General features: G+C 38.4%; 2 long non-coding RNA genes across 8 annotated transcripts in view; both read left to right on the forward strand.

Annotated features, from left to right (window-relative positions):
* The window catches only part of LOC145518087 (uncharacterized), an 854536-nt gene that overhangs the window by 288495 nt on the left and 545797 nt on the right, over positions 1-20244 (forward strand). The gene's annotated exons all lie outside the window — the stretch shown is intronic.
* On the forward strand, positions 7868-9632 carry LOC145518089 (uncharacterized). Its single transcript, XR_014062606.1, has 2 exons — positions 7868-8395; positions 8498-9632. It is a non-coding gene; the product is annotated as an uncharacterized LOC145518089 (long non-coding RNA).

Here is a 20244-nt window from a genome sequence, read left to right on the forward strand (position 1 = left end):
TAGCTAAAGATTAGGAAAAAACGTAGTGTTTTAAGTGTAGTTTTGCCTTGTCATTGACTCTATGTTCAATATTTGAAGATTGAAATGTGATAATTTATGTTGTAAATTAAGAAAAACTAAACCAAATTTATATGACAAGATAATTTAAAAATGACTTATTTCAGTAATAAAACAAGTTTAATTTAGACTCTCTTCTATAAATCTAGCCTTATCTGAGAACTCATCTTTTCTGCTTTACTAATACTGCCTAGATGAGCTGCTGATGAAGGAATTGGGAAATGTATTTTGAAATCCACTAGTAATTTTTTTTTTTTTTTGAGTTTTATGTCAAGAATCAGCTTCCATGAACATTGGGGTACACGCGTCTCTTTCAATTCTGGTTTCCTCGGTGTATATGCCCAGCAGTGGGACTGCTGGGTCATATGGCAGTTCTATTCCCAGTTTTTTAAGGAATCTCCACACTGTTCTCCATAGTGGCTGTACTAGTTTGCATTCCCACCAACAGTGTAAGAGGGTTCCCTTTTCTCCACACCCTCTCCAGCATTTATTGCTTGTAGACTTTTGGATAGCAGCCATTCTGACTGGTGTGAAATGATACCTCATTGTGGTTTTGATTTGCATTTCTCTAATAATGAGTGATGTTGAGCATCTTTTCATGTGTTTGTTAGCCATCTGTATGTCTTCTTTGGAGAAATGTCTGTTTAGTTCTTTGGCCCATTTTTTGATTGGGTCGTTTATTTTTCGGGAATTCAGCTGCAGAAGTTGCTTGTATATTTTTGAGATTAATTGTTTGTCTGTTGCTTCATTTGCTATTATTTTCTCCCATTCTGAAGGCTGTCTTTTCACCTTGTTTATAGTTTCCTTTGTTGTGCAAAAGCTTTTAATTATCGCAGCACTGTTTACAATAGCCAGGACATGGAAGCAACCTAGATGTCCATCAGCAGATGAATGGATAAGGAAGCTGTGGTACATATACACAATGGAATATTACTCAGCCATTAAAAAAATACATTTGAATCGGTTCTACTGAGATGGATGAAACTGGAGCCCATTATACAGAGTGAAGTAAGCCAGAAAGAAAAACAACAATACAGTATACTAATGCATATATATGGAATTTGAAAGATGGTAACGATAACCCTATATGCGAGACAGAATAAGAGACACAGATGCATGGAACAATTTTATGGACTCTGAGGGAGAAGGTGAGGGTGGGACGTTCTGGGAGAATGGCATTGAGACATGTGTATTGTCATATGTGAAACAGAGCACCATTCCATGTTCGATGCATGTGACAAGGGCTCAGGGCCGGGGCAATGGGATGATCCAGAAGGATGGGATGGGGAGGGAGGTGGGTGGGGGGTCCGGGAAGGGGAACACATGTAAACCCGTGGCTGATTCATGTCAATGTATGGCAAAAACTATTACAATATTGTAAAGTAATTAGCCCCCAACTAAAATAAATAAATTTATAAAAAAAATAAATAAATAAATAAAAAGAATCAGCTTCCATTCCCTCCCAATAGTTATGGTATACCTCAAACGTTAGAACTAGATAGATTCTTTTGTGAAAGGAGGAACAATTCCCAATATTGAAATTTGACTTTGATGTACAAATGCTTTTCAATTCCAATAAATGCCATCATTTGCTTAAGGAGTGTTGCTTGGAGCCATGGAGAGACTCAAATAGTTCTAATATCAACAGTACCTAGAAAGTAATAATAGATATTAGCCCAAATAGGTTAAGAAGAATGAAACATTTGCCCAGAGGTAAAAGATAAGAAATCTGCAATGCTTCTTTAAGGCTCTCAGTGCATTATCAATATTTTCCCAAAATTTGACTTGAAAACTAGATCTTTAGTAGATTGTCATGTTAATTCACAAAGACTACTTGGTGTTATATAAGCATCCACTTTATTGGTTTAACCTTACTCATGATTTCTCCAGTATTTTTAGTATACATAGAACTAATATTAAATATACTTTCTAAAAATTTTATTAAAATCAAATGGTTGACTTTTTGTGAAACTTAACATTTTAGAAGAGAGTAGATTTCACTGAAATGGACTCACCGATCTTTATTTAGTGCCCTACTTAACATATACTTCTATTCCTTGATTTTTTTTTTAGACATCTAATTGCATTTAACTTCTAGAATGCTGTGTCCCTTGCCAGGAATAGTTCTTGTCCATCCACCATGTAGATAGATTGAAGTTGTTTGTGGAATGAATGAGAAAAATAATTCACTGGGTATGCAGTCCTGTTAAGAGAGCTATCATATATTTGAATTGAAGGAAGTTCAGAAACCACAGGACCAAACTTTGGGTTGACAAACAGAAAACTAGTGAATTTTTCATTTTACGCAAGCCTGTAGTCATCACAAACACTCTCCTTAATAAAGTTGAGAAAAGATGGCAAACTAACATCCAGGAGTCCTGAAAGCCTCTTGTGATAGAGTTCAAACACCATATTTTATTGACACCTTTCTGAGTGATATTAGAAGTACAGATATAGAACATTTCTGGCCAAACAACAATGACATACACTGTAGATTTGGAATGAATGCTATTAAGATAACATGTTTCTCTCTTTTAAGGGGTGACTGACCATGTGTATCACCTCTTTTACTTTATCGTCAAGAATGACTGGGTGAGATTGGGCCAACAATTTTGGTGAGCATTGATCTGTTTCAGAAAGAATTAAGTCAGAGATTTAAGGGCTCAGAAATAACTTTAGGCTTTCATTTTTAAACTGATGATATCTCATTTTCTGAGTTCAGAGATGAGAAAAGAGAAGCAAGGTAAAAACTCAATTTAAGTCTGAAGGAGAATTTTTGTTTCCTTCTATGTTGTATTTACCAGCTGATAATCCTACAGTGAAAGTTTATGTTTTCCAGCTAGTGAGAGTTAAGACAGAAATACAGACTGTTAATTTGAAAGTTATCCCTGTCATAATATTTTTTCATTTTGCTCCCCTCCCAATATAACTAGGAAAAATATCGTTTTCATAAAATACCAGTGAACATAACCCCAGAATTCTAGTCTTATAACTACTTTCAGATGGAGATACAAAAATTATACTTCAAACTGTTAAAAATAATCAATGTGAGTAAAAATTGGACTTTGAATATTTGACTGCAGTGTTATTACTTCCTCTTGGTGGTGTGTTTCCAATTTCAGGGGCTGCAGGGGAAGGACAAACTCTACATGTACATGATCTCCCAATATTGGCTCCATTCATTAGAAGATCTAATGGTTTTATTTTCAGGCTTAGTGCCCTTGAGATTCCTTAATAATTTCAAATTCCATCAGAAATGCCCTTGCCTTCAAAATCATGTATAATGGATTCATTTCTTTTGATTTGTAAAGTGGCAGAGTATACAAAATTGATATTTATCACAAATATTGCAAAACACCTTCATTAAGTCAATTACTAAGAATGGCTTTAATGGATAGTGTTTGGGCGCCCATGGTCTCCATATATTTCTCCCACTGTCACTGTTGGAATTAGAGTGTGGCTGATTGAACAAAAGAATTAGTATGTGTAAACTTTTCAGCTGACCTATTCAAGGGGAATGGGCTGTGAGAGGAGAGATGATGAATGATCAAAATAGATTATAACGGGAATGTTTAAAATTTAAAAATACAAGACAGTTATTACAAACACTGAAAGCTAATAAAAGCAATATATTATAAAAATGTTCTGGAGACACAGAAAAGCACATTTTAGAGGTACATGAAGAGAGCCAAAATGACAAAATAGAAAGCAAAATAACAAAACTTAAAATTTAGATATGTTTGTATGTCAATAAATGTCTTCTCCAGTTTGAAAACCAACTAAGTGTCTATGTATATTACATTATGTTAAAAAAGTCCTTAGAGTTTAGGCACTCTTTTAAAGTCATATATATTTCCCTGCATAATATTTGATCATTTGCTTACTTTGTAAATTGATTGTATTCATTACACTGTGTTAAACACTTGTATCTCACCAACATTATCATAATTCTGTTTAAACTCTCCAACAAAACATTGCTTAAATACAAGTGTTGCCTTTCTTCCTTTTGAATTTTATTAAAGAATAAAATTTCAACAAGCCTACTGAATAGATCAGCTTTTTAGAAGACCAAGGCTTTTCTTGAAATAGAAAGTTACAGAGTTTTGCCTTTTAAAAGTTTCTTGAATGTGCACATTACGGGTTGTTTCTCTTCTTTCGTTATCAGAGATAGCAGTGCCTCCAGCCTAATGTCAGAGTCATCTGTTTGAACCAGGAACACTTTATCAAAGTCAGGAGGGTGAAATAAGGCTGGATTTTCACCATGTGTATTTGTTAGCTTCTTGAATATTAAATCACAAGCTGAATCACTGTCTAATTTCCTTCTTACCTTTTTTTATTTTTGTTGTTGGAGGGAGCAAGCTCTGCAGAGATAAATTCTGAATTAGCCACTAATAGGTCACAATTTGTACAGAAACTTGTCTCTTTTCATCTTTCAAGATGTAGCTCATCTTCACTGATGTGATTTTTTTCCTGTGAGGTTTCTGAAATCATTCAAAGGCTAAGGAAGATCCATGCCTTGGGTGACTCAGTATATAGTAGTCCTTGGTATATAGCAGCATAACCTGAATGAAGGAATGCAATTGCTACTTTGTAATACCAGGGTGAGAGCAAGCATCTAATCTGTGCACTCCTGGGCTGTTAGGAGATTTTTGTTCCATATACCATTTTTTTCAAGTAGACAGTAAACATACATTCAATTTTCCACAGACACTTCAGTACTTCTTTTCCCAGATACAGTTGAAAAAGTTAGGACCTATTTTGCTGTCACTGTAGTCTAAGCTTTATACCCTTCCTTTAGCTTGCTGACTATCCATTTGGAATTTGGCTGATTGATTTCTCAATAAATTTCCTGTTCTATTTGTGAGTTTCCAAATTGAATGTACTCGATGTGCTTTCCAATATTATCTCCAGGACTCAAACAATGACAGTTAAGAGTGTCATCTCAGCAGGGAGTAGGTATCTTATTGGCTTTTACTCTCCTTAGAGATATATTAGGAAAGATGCTAGTGTTTTTGAAATATTGTTTGCATCTTGGTGCATGCCTTTAACCTCTCCCTCCCACCAAATAATGATGACAGTGATAAAAATGGACTTGCCCGGTGGCTCAAACAATAAAAAATCTGCCTATAATGCAGGAGACCTGGGTTCAATCCCTGGGTTGGGAAGATCCCCTGGAGAAGGGAATGGTTACCCACTGCCGTATTCTTGCCTGGAGAATTCCATGGACAGAGGAGCCCGGTGGGCTACAGTCCATGGCGTTGCAAAGAGACATGACTGAGCAACTTTCACTTTCTCATCAAATAATGATAATAAAATTAGAAAAGAGAAAGATCTGTAATATCCATATGAAACCGCAATTAATTGCAATTAGCAATTTGTACCTACATAAGGAACAATTGATAGAAGTGGTCACAGTTTACACACTGCAATGAGATAGGGGTAATAGTTGAATGTGCTTTGAACAAGGCAGTACTGCATTGCAGGCAGATTCTTCATCGTCTGAGCCACCAGGGAAGCCCCTTGAGTACTCACTCTCTGGTATTTTGAGCAGGTCTCTTTCTTGATTATGGTTTGTTCTAAGTAGGTGTGCTGCGTACTTCATGAGCTGCAGTGACTTGAGGGGACAGATTCCCACCCCTTTCCAGTCCCTATTTAGTGCTGGCTGTTCGGTCTCAATATTGTTGTCCAGAAGCCCTAACCTCGTTCCCCAGGAGCCAGTTTTAAAGTCTTGGTAACTCAAGTTTCCTCAAAGACAGAATCAGTTGTGGCTCCCCAGAGGAAACAAACTTGCCTCACAGATACCCCCAGAAATTAACACTGTTTGTCTGAGTCCTGGAGCATTCTGCAGTGATACTGAGTTAGGCACTGCAGAGGCAAGTCTAGGAGTTCATTACGTGCTCTGTTGCAAATCTAAACAGTGAGATCCCCATGGTTGTCCTCATTATATGTGCACGGACTTGTAGCATTTGAATTTCTTTCAAATCCAGAGTCTAAATGAGGCTGTGTTCCTCGGAAGCAGGTAATCGATGTCAAAAAGCAATTTTCTGAGCTGCTCATTAAACATCTCACTGAAAGACTGAACTTCTGGAGTGAGGGAGAGGGATGAATGAATGAAGTCACATACATGGTTAACTCTAATCACAGAAGATGCGAGTTCTAAATTCTAAAGTAGAAGAATAACCCTCTGATGAGGAAAAATCAGATCTGTCAGAGAGGGAGGAGGTGGGATGTCCCAATCTAATAAATCCCACTTCTGGTGTCCTTAGCTTTAATTTGGAGTCTTCATTTTGTTCAGTCTTAGCACTGGCTTAAACCATCAGCTGCTGTCTTCCCACCGAATGGCTTCCTTTTTTAATAGGTTGCAGTGGGTAACTGCAGTGACCTCCCAGTCATAAACTGCCTCATTCTTTCCCACCACCTTTTCATTCCTTAGCTGGGAAGTTATCTCATAATTTGGCCTTGAACTTCAAGTAGGAGTGATTTACCTGGAGTCCGGGGACCACGAATCAGTGGTGAAAACTGTCTTTTCAGGTGATTGGGTCTCATCTTAGTCCTATGTGTTTTGTTCTACATGTTGATAAACATTGTTCTAAGAAAGGCTATATTGGCTTCCCCAGACAGCCAAAAGATGCTCATGGCCCCACAAAAGCTGTATCTCCCTCTCCTCGTGGTAAGACCACTGCCTCTTACTTCAGTAACTCTGGTGTCCTTTTATGTTGCAATCAGGTTTCATTCCTCAGTCTTTTCTAAATTAATTTTAGTTTAAAATTTCTTTTTTCTTTTCATGTGGACCATTTTAAAAGCCTTTATTGAATTGTTACAATGTTGCTTCTGTTTTATGTTTTGGCTTTTTTGGCCATGAGGCATGTGAGATCTTAGGTGCCCGACCAGGGATTGAACCCACACCCCCCTGAATTGAAAGGTGAAGTGCTAACCAATGGACTGCTAGAGAAGTCCCTCTCAGAGACTTATTTTACTAAGCATGATACCCTCTAGGCCCATCCATGCTGTTGCAAATGGAAAAATTGCATTCTTTTTTATGGCTGAGTAGTATTCTTTTGTGCACTTTATATATATATGCTTTTATGTATATAAAAGTATTCTTTTATGTGTATATATATATATATATATATATATATATATATATATATGTAGAGAGAGAGAGCACACTGGAGAAATAATTGTCTTCAATTTTCCTCTGATTTTCTGCACAAAGTATGGGTAATGCTGAGATCTATGACTTTGAAAACCATATGTGTCTTTTTTTCAAGTTAAAAAAAGAGAAGTGGGATAATAAAAGAGAAAAGACGTTTCTTTCTGTTTTCTTTCTTCTATGTGGCAGTAGGAGTATACAGAGTTGCATCTGTAATTCATAAGGCCTATGATTTTCGAAAGGAAATGGTTGCAGTTATTAATCTGGGCAAGTTCTTTTTGTAAACTTTGGGCATGTAAAAGAACTGAAGTTTGAATTTCATCTTCAACCCAGTGTTTCCATGTAGAGGTGTATGCAACAAGCTTGTGAGTTGGGTGTTGAAGAAGGATGTGGCATTTTCTTTTTTTTTTTTTTTTTTTTTAGGATGTGGCATTTTCACAGTCCATTCTCTTAACATTTCAGTCTGGTAAAATCCCATTATAACTAAGAGTATTTCTCCACATGCTCAGGTCTTCCTGATTCATAATTCTCATCAGAAGATAATTAAGATACTCTACAAGTATTCCACTGTTCTCTTCAGTTTTATTGGGCGAATTCCTAGGTAATGAAAGTCTGAGCTAGTTCTTGTTCCTTAGTTACTCTGGAATTTAATTGTTTAGAATAGCCATTAAAGAAAGTACACTAGTTGGTTAGGGCTGGTCTTACAAAGGGCCTGGAGTTATAAAAAGTTGGGGAAAGCATAGTCAAAATCCAGGACAAGGTCAATGAGGCTTAATTCCCTCATTGAGTGTATGAGTCCAACATAACAAAAGACTAGAAAGAAGACTCCAGTACCGTCTGCCATGATACTTCCTCTGGGTTACTTAGAGATTAGCTAAATAATATTGCTCTCTGCTAGCACCTCAGAGGCTGCTACACTCTGATCTCATATGCAGAATGATTATGAGTTTTTATAATGGGCTAAGCCAGCTGAGACTTGGTGGGTGGACTGTTCAGAAGTGTGGTTGGATCCATTATCAGGGTGTTTCCATAGATTAAGCCCTAGGCTACAACACTTAAAATCAGCAGGCCCGGCAAGCATACCACACCTCTAAACTGAAGCCTGAGGTGCATAAATAAAAATAGGAATGGATTAGCCTTTTGGGGGCTCATCTCCAAGTGGAAATGCATTAGAAATTACAGCAAGTACAACTTTCTAAATTATTTTCTTATGTATCATGCTGTTCTTTAGTCTATATTTTTAGTGCTTCCACTTACTGACTTCCTTCTCTTTCCTGCTATTTCTAGTACATCTCCAATGATGTATTTTCAACGAGAATTCAATTATCCGGAGAGACAGATGTGGTAAACGGCAATTTGAGGACTACTTTTTTTTCCATGTTGATTTCAAAGCTGACTCATGATTCTAGCTCTGGTGCTGTCAGGAGAGAATCACTGTCAACAGACTGTTAAAAATGAAATCTAACAATGAGGGAGAATGAATGAAACATCAAGTTAATCTCCTTGTTCTTACCGATTGCCTCATTTAATTAGCATCATCTTATTGAATTTTTAATAGAATGAAATGAGATTTTAATGTAATCTTATTGAGTCTAGACCTACTTCAATACATTAATTTATTATGAATCTTTCATCACTAATTTGTTTTGTATGAAGCTATGCAACAAAAAGTTTCCCAAATTGTCAGTTATTCATCAACTTTCAAAATTTTCTCCTAAGGAATTATTTGTAATAATGCAAAAAAGCAAAGTGAAATCACTCAATTGTATTTTGTTCACTCTTGTGTTAGTTCAGGTAGTATGAGTGCTTAAGATGGTACATATTTATATTTGCTAAGCTTGGAGATTGAACTTCAATTATATTAACCCTTTAAACATATAGAACAATGGCAGTAACTATATAATCCTCTGATGCATCTGATAAAGGGAAATCATGACAGGTTCCATTTAATGGTATAATCTGGTGAGTCTTATTGCAAATTTTATGCTTAATTTGATTCATATAGTATGACTCTTTTTTTAGGGGAAATTTTTGGTTCCCCTTAAAAAGTCCTCAGGATGCTTTTGCCTATTAACTGTTTTTGATTATTTTATTCCAATGTATTTAGAGAATTGGCATCAGACTTCTTAACCAGAGCTCGTAATGAACTGCAAACATGTAGAGTTCCCTCTATTTTAATAAGGGGATAATAAAGCCAGAAAGATATTTAGAGCTGCCCAGAGGAAAAATTATAGAAAAATCAAATAATTTATTGGCATCTATGATTAGAAAAGCTTTTGATAAAATTCACAGTGGTTCATGTGTCTATATTTTTCTATGAAGTTGATATTTAAAATACTTTTAAAATTGTATAAGTAATGTATTTTTATTGTTGAAAAGTTACAAGCATAAATAAATAAATAAAAACCACTTGTAATTTAAACCCAGAGAGCCACTATTGATATTTTAGGTAATCATGTAGACATTTCTATTGGTGTGTTTCAAAGGTGAGGAAAAAAAACTGTTGATAATATTTTGTAATGATTTTAAACTCACCAATATATTACTTGTCAACGAAATATCACTGGGAACATACTTCTTTAGTGGCAGCACAGAATCTTTTTGTGTGGCTCTGCTAAAATGTGTTTAATCAATCCTCAGTGTTGGTTATTTAGTTTATTTTACGTATCTTTGCTATTAATGCTATAACTATTGCTGTGACAGACACTTTCCCCATAAAGCTTTGTGTACTTCTTCGGAGGTTATGATAAATTCCTGGCATGAGACTGAATTCATATCTCTGACAAATGACTTTGAGAGGACTTCAGAATCTCACAACAACCTGTTTTAAGTCTTCCTACTTGATTCAAACAATGAAATACTATTTCAATAGCTACTTAAAAGAACAGATTATTTTTATGGGGGGGGGTAGGGGGGTGCCATGGACAGACAAAAAGGAAAAAAGAAGAGAATGAATTATTCTCCTGCTCCTGAACCCAGAGCAGAAGTCATTGCCCCTACAGTGGATATTCCTTATGGAGGATCTGGTGTCAGGTGCTGTCCTGAACCTTGGCTAACATTGTCTTCGTTATCCCTGTTCACAGACGAGGAAGACAAATACTGCTGGATCTTAGCACATCACCTTGGCGCTATGGCCTTCATTCTCAGATTATTTATACAGCTTGCACTACTATGTTAGTTTCTTGTGGTGGCAACAAGTCACCACTAACATAGTGGCTTAAAACAAGAGCAGTTTATTCTCTCACAGTCCTAGAGGTCTAAAATCTAGGTGTTGGCAGGATTGCACTCCCTCTAAAGGCTCTAGAGGATGATGATTGCTGCCTTTTCCATCTTCTGGTGGTTTCAGACATTCCTAGGTTTGTGACTGCATCGCTCTAACCTCTACCTGTAATCTCATCGCCTCCTTTTTTCTGTGTGTCTCTTATAAGCATGCTGTCATTTGATTTAGGGCCACCCGGATAAGTCAGGATGCTGTCATCTCAAAATTCTTACTTAATTATATCTGCAAAGACTCTTTTTCCAAATTAGGTAACATTTATGGGCTTTGAGGATTAGAGCGTGAGCATACCATTTGGGGGATGTCATGCTAGACTCAGCATCAGAGAAAGGCAAGGCTCTCATTAGTCCCTCTCTTCCAAATCTGTTTCGGCAGAAAGGAAAAATGGGACCTATTCCAAAGGTCACATTTCCTCTTGAGATTGAGGCTGAAGAGTGGAAGTTTAACTATAACTGGCATAACAACTTCATTATGCTTGTGAATATATATTTAATAAAATAGAGGGTTTTTTTTTTTTTTCTGGATGGAATGTATTGACTGGTCCTAAATTACCTTGATTTATTTTCTGTTTTGAACCTCCAGATATCCACTGTCTGGACATTGGCTGCCTGGGGTTTAAAATTTAAAATTCTAAATGAGGTTTCTTAGCTTTCCTCTAGGTGGTGAGTATTAGTGTTAGTTGCTAAGTCATGTCTAACTCTTGGTGACCCTATGGGCTGTAGCCTGCAAGGCTCCTCTGTCCATGGAATTCTCTAGGCGAGAATACTGGAGTGGGTAGCCATTCCCTTTCCTGGGGATCTTCCTGACTTAGGGATTGAACCCAGGTCTCCTGCATTGCAGGCAGATTCTTTACCATCTGAGCCACCAGGGAAACCCACCTTTCCTTTATAACCTAACAGTTTTGCTCCCAAGATACATAAGCTGTGGACTTAGACAAATTCTGTAGCTTTTTCAAAAGGCCTTTTTGCCTTTTCTCCCTCTTCTAGTTATAGAAAGAAGAAAGATGAGCTATAAAGGCAGGGAAAGAACATAGAGTCACTTTGCTGGCTCTGGGCTCCCTTTCTGTTGACAAAAGTCCCAAGTCCCCAGTGATCCCCAACCTTTTTGGCACCAGGGACTGGTTTCATGGAAGACAATTTTTCCATGGACTGGGCTGGGAGGGATGGTTTCAGGATAATTCAAGTGCATTACCTTTATTATTCACGTTGTTTCTTGTATTTTTACATCAGCTCTACCTAGATCATCAGACATTAGATCCTGGAGGTTGGGGACCCCTGGTCTGAGACACAGAACAGGTTCAGGAGCTTTGCAGGCTGGCTGTGCAGATGAACATCAAGTGCTCCCCTCAGAATTCTGAGGTGGAAGAGGTCTATGAAGCTGCCTATCTCTAGGGTTGCTTTTTGAAGTAGGGGTGATAGTAACGCATGATAAATGACTGAACTGAAGCTGGCTGACCCTAGTCTTGTGTCTTCTCCCAGGAGAGGCAGTTTATACTCTCCATTTGTCCTGGGACTCTTCCTGAGATATTTTCTAGTCTGGGGGTGCTAGTGGTAAAGAATCTGCCTGCCAAAGCAGGAGACACAGAGATGTGAGTTCAATCCCTGGGTCAGGAAGATCCCCTGGAGAAGGAAATGGCAACCCACTCCAGTGTTCTTGCCAGGAAAAATTCCATAGACAGGGGAGCCTGGTGGGCTACGGTCCATGGGGTCGCAAAGAGTCTGACACAACTGAGCATGCGTGCACGCACACACACGCACGTCTTAATTAAACAGAATTGTTCTCTAAGGCTATAACTTATCCTGGTATTATAATTGTGCAACTTAACTTGGGAGACAGGTCCATAATGGTGTCGGGTGGGGGTTATAAGAAGTTCAAGGGTTTGTACAAATTTCAGTTCTTTAGTTTTGTATCAAATATAAGTAAAATGAAGTGAAAGTCACTCAGTCGAATCTGATTCTTTGTGACCCCATTGACTATACAGTCCATGGAATTCTCCAGGCCAGAACACTGGAGTGGATAGCCATTCCCTTCTCCAGCGTGTCTTCCCAACCCAGGGATTGAACCCAGGTCTCCCACACTGCAGGTAGATTCTTTACCAGCTGAGCCTCCAGGGAAGCCAGGCATCAAATATATATGAATATTAAAATGCAAGTTTTCCCAGGTATTTACATTAAAATATTGGTTAGGCCAAAAAAGTCCCTTTGGGTATTTCCATTATATCTTACAGAACAAACTTTTGGCCAACCCAATAGTTTTTGTCTATGTGCCTTTCCATCTTTATACCTAACATCAAGAAAACAATTCTTTCAAACTCTAGGCTTGAAAATTCAAATAAATAGTGGTATACTTACAAATATTGGTAATTTTTTATATCAATAATATTTCTTTCAGGGAAGGCTAATGTGCTATTTAAAAATACTATTGAAGTTCCCTGCCCCCCCGGCAATCAGTGGTTATTCTATTATTGAATACAACAGTTTGGCTTTTTTCAGTTTCGTTGAGATATAATTGACATACAGCTCTTTATAAATTTAAGTTGCACAGCCTAATAACTTGACTTACACATATTGTGAAATGATTGTCACACAACTTTAGTTAATATCCATCATCTCCTATAGATTTAAAAAAGTGGTTTCTCTTCCCCTTGTGATGACAATGTTTAGGATTCACTCAATCAGCAACTTTCAAATATATACAGCATCACTATAGTCATCATGTTGTACATTATATCCCTGGTACTTATTTATCGTACAACGGGAGTTTGTACCTTTCAACCCCCTCCTGCAATTCCCCCTCCCCTTCCCTTGCCTCTGGTAACCACAAATCTGATCTCTTTTTCTAGGGTTTTGTTTTTTTTTTAAGTATATGAAAGTGAGGTGTTAAGTTGCTCAGTAGTGTCCAGCTCTTTGTGACCCCATGGACTGTAACCCTCCAGGCTCCTGTGTCCATGGGATTCTCCAGGCAAGAATAATGGAGTGGGTTGCCATTCCCTTCTTCAAGGGATCTTCCTGACCCAGAGCTAGAACCTGGGTGTCCTGCATTGCAAGCAGATTCTTTACCATCTCAGTGAGATCATACAGTATTTATTTATATTTTCCTGTCTGACTTTACTTGGCATAATGCCTTCAAGGTCCATCCATGTCGTCTCAAAGTTTGACTTCTTTTGAGAAAATTTTAAAATAGCAGTGGGTTAAACAGGTAACTTATTTCTCTCTCGTTTCAATCTGAGTTGATGCTCCACAAAGTTGTGAGGGGCACAGGCTCCTCTAGTGCTGCTCCTCTGTCCCCAGGTGCTACACTCTTACCTGGAGAAAGGTCGAAACCTTCCCTTCTGTGTAAGATCTGCTGGTTACTGCACTGCATCAGTAAGAGGTCAGTGTGCATGTGCACAATAACATGTCGCGTCTCTGTGTATGTGTGTGTGACGTGGGGGTTTTAGGCAGTAAATACATTTCCACGGAAAGATTACCTTACACTTTGATTAGCTAAGTCACTGGATAATACACTGCTGGTCATCCTGTGTCAGCAGCAGCATGTTGCTAATGAGCTACTTCTTTTGCCCAAGAAGTTAGAGACCTCCAGAGTCCACTAGACTATGGCTTCCCAGGTGGTGCAGTGGTTAAAGAATCTGCCTATCAATGCAGGAGACACAAGAGACACGGGTTCGATCCCTGGGTCAAGAAGATCCCTTGGAGAAGAAAAGGGCAACCCACTCCAGTATTCTTGCCTAGAGAATCCCATGGACAGAAAAGCCTGGTGGGCCCCATCCAGTCCATGGGGTCGAAAAAGAGTCTGACCCTACTTAGGGACTGAGCACAGGCTATTACTCCAACGGGGTAGGGCTGCACCCAGCGTTGTACTGATAAATGTTTAACAGTTAGGTTTCTGGAAAGAGGCTCTCGTTTGTAGCATTTGCGTTTTCCTCATGTGCAGACTCTCATCATGACCCATTTCAAGTTACTGGTATCATGTCCCTAAAAATGGAGACAGGACAAGGAACACATGATTGGCTCTCCTGAGCTGGTATGATGGAATCCAGCTCCTAAATACCAATCTGCACCCTGATGCAGTGAGCAGATCTGGTTTTTCTTGAGGACACGGCTAGGACAGGGTTTCTCAATCTCAGCATTGTTGACAACTTGAGCTGACAAATTCTCCGTCATGGGGGCTGTTCTGTGCATCGCAGGATGTTTGGCAGATCCCTGGCCTCTACCCACTAGATGCCAGTAGTATTTCCCCTGTTGTGACATGTAAAATATCTTTAGACATTACTAAATGTCCCCTGTGGGCAAAAGTGCCTCCAGCTGAGAATTGGCCTGGAGGAAGGGAGAGTTGGCTCAGTATGAAAGCTGTGCAGTTTTTTGATGGTCTTGCTCACATTTTGAGGCCAGAGAAAAAGCTTGATGTTTCCTGTGAACTTGGTAAATGTCTGTCAAATACGGTGTATGCAAAGCCAACATTTTCATATATTTCTGAATGTGGATTTATGCCTCTTCTCTGGCTGATGTGTGACAGGTGGAGTCCCTGCAGTCTGTTTACTATACAAGGCAGGGTTTTAAATGGTAGTTGAAACATTTTAAAGTATTGATTTTCTATAGCTGGGTTATCTCTAGTGGAAACCATATATTGATCAGTTCTTTCATCTTTAGGTGTGTAAAGAAACTGGCTGATTTAATCTATAAAAAGAGGAAACCCTTACATTGTTGTCTATGAGAACTAAACACTGAACTAGAGAGAGGTCAAAAAAATTTATAGATCTTGGTTGGGGGCTTTAAATGTTGATCAAGATATAAGCAAGGTGGGGATTTCCCTGGAGGTCCAGTGGTCAAGATTCCACACTTCATTGCAGGGGCTAGGATTCAACCCCTGGTCAGGGAACTAGGATCCTGCATGCTGCATGACTTGGCCAAAATAGAAAAAACGGAACCTCAGGTTATAAACAGAGTGAATGCTTTGCTGAATTCATTGTTTTCATGATTTGAAGGAAAGATGTGGCGATATTATGGTGGGCAGATATTCATTTATTAAAGGCTTTACTGATGGTGGGAAATAAAATTAAGAAATGTAAATTTAATGGTTTTAGTATTAATTATAATATTTCCAAAATATCAGTATTTATGTAAGTTTCATTTTGTGCTAGTACATTCAGACTCTCATCAATCGTGGTAGACTGAAAAATACAGCCACATGACTGTGCAGCTTTATTGAGAGATGTAATCATTTCCCCATTACCTGACTCTGTGCTGACCCTGTGACTTGCTTTGACCAACAGAATGTGGTACAGTAATCTAAAGCCCCTGAGACCTTGCAGTTTTTGTGCTCTGTTTCTTAGAATATTGCTGCCACCATGTGAAGAAGCCCATTTATGAAAAACTACATGGAGAGAGAAGCTGAGCTGTCTGGGCTGAGCCCAGACCGAACCAACCCTTCAGCTCCATCCCAACACAATGTGAGCCCATGGTGGTGTTGTTGTTCAGTCCCTAAGTCCTGTCCGACTCTTTGCAGCCCCATGGACTACAGCACGCCAGGCTTCCCTGTCCTTCGCTGTCTTCTGGAGTTTGCTCAAATTCATATCCATTGAGTCAATGATACTATCTAGCCATCCCATCCTCTATTGCCCGCTTCTCCTCTCGCCCTCAATCTTTCCCAAAATCAGGGTCTTTTCCAATGAGTCAGCTTTTCTCATCAGGTGGCTGAAGTATTGGAGTTTCAAGCTTCAGCATCAGTCCTTCCAGTGAATATTCAGGACTGATTTCTGTTAGGATGGACTGGTTGGATCTCCTTGCAGTCCAAGGGACTCTCAAGAGTCTTCTCCAACACCACAATTCAAAAGCATCAATTCTTCAGTGCTCAGCTTTCTTCATAGTCCAACTCTCACATCCATATATGACTGCTGAAAAACCATAGTTTTGACTCTATGGATTTTTGTTGGCCAAGTGATGTCTCTGCTTTTAATACCCTGTCTAGTTAGAATGCCCCAAATCCACAACACTGACACGACCACCAAGTACTACGGGGGATGTGACGTAACAGAAACTGATATACATTACTGATGGGAGTGCAAAATGCTAGCAGCCACTTTGGAAGAGACCTTGGAAATTTCGTATAAAACTAGACATACTCATACCATGCAATCCAGGAATCATGCTCCTTGGTATTTATCCAAAATCATTGAAAGCTTATGTTCACACAAAAGTCTGCACACAGATGTTTACAGAAGCTTTTTTCATAATTGACCAAATTTAGAAACAACCACCATATCCTTCAGCAGGTGAATTGTTAAATAAACTGTAATAGAATCAGACAATGGAACACTATTCAACACTAGAAAGAAATAAGCTATCAAGCCATGAAAAGACACAGAGGAAGCGTAAATGCATAAGTTAAAGAAGCCAGTCTATGGTGGCTACATACTGATTCCCACTGATTCTGAAAAAGGCAAAACTATGAAGAGAGCAAAAAGATCAATGTTTGCTTGGGATTGTGAGGAGGGAGGGATGAAAAGACAGAGCACAGAGGATTTTTAGGGCGGTGAGAATATTTTGGTATTATAATGATAGAAGCATATCATCGTACAATTGTCCAAACCCATAGACTACACAGCACTAGGAGTCAACTCTAATGCAAATTATGGAATTTGAGGTAAAAGGATGTGTCATGGTAGGTTAATCAATTGTAACAAATGTATCACTGTGGTGGGGATGTTGATAAGAGAGAGGATACATGTGTGGGAGCAGAGGTATATGGGAAATGCCTGGACTTTCCTTTCAGTTTTGCTATGGACCTGAAATTGTTCAAAAAGTACAATCTTTAATTTAAAAAAAATGTTAGTGCACTTACACTTATATATTTCTTTCATACCCCTCTACCCTACCACCTGCAAAGCAGCTCACAATTATTTTTGTAAATAGGAGTTGAATTATATGAAATCCAGAACATGTTACTTGTGAGAATTACAATGATAAATTGATTGCTTTTCTTTTGACTCCCTGATGCTGGTGATGTTAGTCAGCCTTTACATTCTCAAGCCAAAAATTGTCAGTTGCTCAGTTGTGTCCAACTCTTTGCAATCCCATGGACAATAGCTCGTCAGGCTCCCCTTTCTATGGAATTCTCCAGGCAAGAATATTGGAGTGGGTTGCCATTTCCTCCTCCAGGGGATCTTCCTGACCCAAGGATCAAACCCAGCTCTTCTGCATTGCAGGCAGATTCTCTATAATCTGAGCCACCAGGGAAGCCCCAGTCACTTACATTCTCAGACCCTGGATAAATGGCACTGCCAAGTGGCCTGCCCCTTCTCCATCAGTACTATTCTAAGATCTCTTTCCTGAACCGGGATCCCTTTTGTGGTCTTGGAGGCTGTCTTTCTGTATTTGGTTTAAAATTTATCAGATTTGTCTTATGAGGGAGGTTGAAAAATCTTTCCATCTACATATGCTTTCAGACTATTTTTTTCTATCTTTGAAAATTACCTTTTCTTGTCTTTTGCCCATTTTTTATAGAATTTCTGGTCATTTTGTCATAGTTTGAAAAGTTCTTTGTACATTAGGAGGATTAATACTTTATCTGTGATTATGTTACTAATATTTTATCCTCATTTATTTGTCTTTTGATTTTGTCATGCAAATTTTATTGTTAAGCAATCAGAAGTATTTCATTGCATCAGGATTTAAATAAGAGTTAGAAATCTTTGCCTAGTCAGAGGAAATGGGTACAGAATTTGTTTGGGGTGATGAAAAAGTTCTGGAAATAGATTGTGGTAATAGTTACATAACATTATGAACATAATTACTGCCACTAAATTGTACACTTAATGATTAATACTATGTTAGGTGTATTATACCTTTTGTATTTTTTTTTACAGTGGTTGGTTTTTTCAAATCCTTTATGTTTTACCTGCAGGTTTTATAGTTCAATACACTCTTTTCTGTCAGTTTTGTCCTCTTCTGTGCAGTTTTAATAGACAATTTTGGAGGAATAGGGGAGGGTTAGGTGTTTCTTCTCTCTGTTTTGTTTTCTCAGGGTACTCAATTTTCCTTTATTTTCTTCTTTCCTTCACTACCTCTTCTCCTTGTATCTGATTATCCCTGTAGATGAAATTCTAGATTGCCCCCTTTGGACCTACAAGTTTTTGAAGTGTTAGTTGTTAAGTTTTACCTGACTCTTTGCGACACCATGGACTGTAGCCCACCAGGCTCCTCTGTCTATGGAATTCTCCAGACAAGAATATTGGCGTAAATTGCCATTTCCTTCTCCAGGGGATCTTCCCAACCCAAGGATCAAACCCAGGTCTCCTGCAATTCCAGACACATTCTTTACCATCTAAGCCACCAGGGATGCAAGGCTCCTTTTTGTCTTTAGTGCTGTTATGTATTTTGGCATTTGATGTTGAAATTTCTCCTTTTGAGGATGACATTGTCACATTGTCTGTGCCTTGTCTAAGTTCATCACTTTACTTCATTCTTTTTTCATGAATGACTATGGCATTGACTGAGATTCTAATCGACCTATAGGTAGTTTAAAGATCAAAGCAATTGGCTTCTTCCTTATGTCAAAGGCATGGATTATATATGGTTATATTTTTTCTCCTTATGGATTTTATGGTTTTCTTAATTGTAAGGTGGAGAGAGGAAGGTTGTGTAGACAATAAGCTTCCATTTAGGGCTTACTGAGTGGCACTAGTGGTAAAGAGCCTGCCAGCCAATGCAGAAGACGTAAGAGCTGCAAGTTTGATCCCTGGGTTGAAACGATTTCCTGGAGGAGGGAATGGCAACCCACTTTAGCATTCTTGCCTGCGAATCCCATGAACAAGAGGAGCCTGGTGGGCTACAGTCCATGGGGTTGCAAAGAGTTGGAGATGACTGAACGACTAACACTTTCACTTCCAGTATTGGTAAAGTGCTTGAAACAGTTCCTGGCACGTGTTAAGCCCTGTGTATGTGCTAGTTAAAGATGAACATATGATAAAATGCAACACAGTAAATTGAAAATTAAAGGTGGTGTAGAACAAAATAGATGAGTGGTGATAGGGAGAGGGGAGGCCAAGATGGGTGATGAGAGCTCTCTTCCTCCTGAAAGCTATGCAGTGATAGGATATGGTGGCAATTTGGAGGGACTCACATGTGTTTACCTGAAATTTTCACACTTGAGGAAAAGATACAAAATAAGTCTGTTTCTACTGAAATTTTGCATGAAGTGAACCAGGATGAGAAGGATTTACTGTATCTTGCTATGCTCATGTGATTGTCATGTTTTATAATGGTTTTTAAAATGTGGCCAGTAGATGATTCTTTAAGGTTCTGCTTATGTAGAGACATTATTAAATCATAAACTAACCCTTGATAGTTACATGCCTGAGTAAGTATAGAATTTACTCATCAGACAACCGGCGTTCAGAGGTAGATAATGAGTCTAGAATATTTGCATTTGAAAATGATGCTGAAACGTTTCATCATTGGACTATCAGAGGGTCTTAATCAGGATCACAGATGATTTCTGGGGTCATCAAATGCAAGAAATTTTTGTGTACAAGTGCTTTTGTGAATTTGTACATTTTTCCTGGGAAAAGATCTTTCAGGTGATCATAGGGGTCTGTCCCAGGAAAGGTTAAGAATCACTGATGAAGAAACTGCGATCATCTGATTTCCTAGTCACAAATACATGAAAGTACTTCTTTTAAAACTCTTCACCATTTTAGGATGAGATATCTGAAAATTACCTTATTATATGAAAAAGGAGAAGAATCAAGAAAATGAAA

This window comes from Giraffa tippelskirchi, chromosome 8, assembly GCF_054371585.1.
Source record: "Giraffa tippelskirchi isolate mGirTip1 chromosome 8, T2T-mGirTip1v1.2.pri, whole genome shotgun sequence".
Lineage (NCBI taxonomy): Eukaryota > Metazoa > Chordata > Mammalia > Artiodactyla > Giraffidae > Giraffa > Giraffa tippelskirchi.